The sequence below is a fragment of the Nannospalax galili genome, unplaced genomic scaffold (assembly GCF_000622305.1).
Source record: "Nannospalax galili isolate Female #2095 unplaced genomic scaffold, S.galili_v1.0 scaffold162, whole genome shotgun sequence".
Taxonomy (NCBI): domain Eukaryota; kingdom Metazoa; phylum Chordata; class Mammalia; order Rodentia; family Spalacidae; genus Nannospalax; species Nannospalax galili.
Window position 1 is genome coordinate 1,437,935 of NW_008350388.1, and position 2,170 is coordinate 1,440,104.

Here is a 2,170-nt window from a genome sequence, read left to right on the forward strand (position 1 = left end):
CTTAGAGGGAAGCTTATAGCTCTAAGTGCCTACATCAAGAAATTGGAAAGAACACAAATACATGATTTAATGTTGCAACTCAACACACTTGAAAAGCAACAGCAAATGAAATCCAAACCCAGCAGACAAGAAGAAATAACAAAAATCAGGGGAGAAATTAATGAAATTGAAACAAAGAAAAAAATACAAAGAATCAACAACTCCCAGAGCTGGTTCTGTGAAAAGATAAACAAAATTGACAGACCGCTAGCCCAGTTAGCCAAAAGTAAGAAAGGGCACCTCCAAATCAACAAAATCAGAGGTGAAAGGGGAAACATCACAACAGATATCAGAAAGATACAGAACATTATAAGGGAATACTTTAAAAACCTATATGCTACTAAATTTGGAAACCTAACAGAAATGGACGGATATCTAAAGGCATGGGAACCACCAAAACTAAACCAAGAAGAGATTAACAGCTTAAACAGACCCATAACACAATAAGAAATTGAAACAGTAATACAAAACCTTCTGACTAAAAAAAGCCCAGGACCAGATGGATTTACAGCAGAATTCTATCAGACATTTAAAGAAGATCTCCATCCAATAATTAATTTATTCAAAAAGATAGAAATGTAAGGAAAACTTCCAAATTTCTTTTATGAAGCCAGCATCACTCTAATACCAAAGCCAGGTAAAGATACAACCAAAAAAGAAAACTATAGACCCATATTCTTAATGAACATAGATGCAAAAATTCTCAACAAGATACTTGCAAACCGCATACAGACACACATCCAAAAGATCATCCACCATGATCAAGTTGGCTTTATCCCAGAGATGCAGGGATGGTTCAATATATGTAAGTCAATAAACGTCATAAATCATATGAATGGCCTCAAAGGCAAGACACATGGTCATCTCAATAGATGCAGAGAAGGCCTTTGACAAAATTCAACATGCATTTATGTTCAAAGTACTAGAGATAATTGGACTGGAGGAAACATACCTCAACATAATTAAGCCATATGTAACAAACCCACAGCCAACGTCATTCTAAATGGCGAAAAACTGGAAGCATTCCCATTGAAATCAGGAACCAGACAAGGCTGTCCACTATCTCCACTTCTCTTTAACATAATTCTTGAAACTCTTGCAAGAGCAACAACACAAGAGCAGGAAATTAAAGGAGTAATAATTGGAACAGAAGAGATAAAATTATCTCTTTTTGCAGATGAGATGATATTATATCTAAGAGATGCCAAAAATTCCACCAGAAAACTCCTAGAAATGATTAACACATTCAGTAAAGTGGTAGGTTACAAAATTAACCTACAAAAGTCTATAGCCTTTCTATATACCAATGACAAGCAGTCAGAGAAAGAGAAAAAGAGTATATGGAAACACTCCCCTTCATAATAGCTGCAAAAATAATAAAATATCTCAGAATAAACCTGACCAAAGACATTAAATACCTCTTTAATGAAAATTTTAAATCTTTAAAGAAATAGACTGAGGAAGAAATCAGAAGATGGAAGGACCTCCCATGCTATGGACTGGACAAATTAATATTGGGAAAATGACCAGCCTACCAAAAGTCATTTATAGATTCAATGCAATGCCAATCAAAGTCCCCATGTCATTTTTCACAGAATTGGAAAAAAACATCCATAAAACACCTCGGACAGCCAAAACAGCCCTGGAAACTAAGAGCAATGCCAGGGGGATTACTATACCAGATTTTAAGCTGTATTACAGAGCTATAGTCATAAAAACAACATGGTACCGGCACAAAAATAGACCCACAGACCAATGGAACAAAATTGAAGACCCAAATATGAGTAAATGCAATTTCAGCCACTTGATATTTGACAAAGGGGCCAAGAATATTCACTGGAGGAAAGACAGCATGTTCAGCAAATGGTGCTGGCAAAACTGGATCTCCACCTATAGAAGAATGAAACTAAACCCAGAAGAATGAAATTAAACCTCTATCTTTCACCTTGCAAGGACGTCAACTCCAGATGGATCAAAAACCTCAAGGTGAAGCTTGAAACTCTGACACTGTCAGAAGAAAACATTGGCAATAACCTACAAGATGTATATTTAGGAAAGAATTTTCTAAACTGAGCATCAGTTGCTCAGGAAACAAGGGCAAGAATTAACAAATGGGACCTCGTTAAACTAA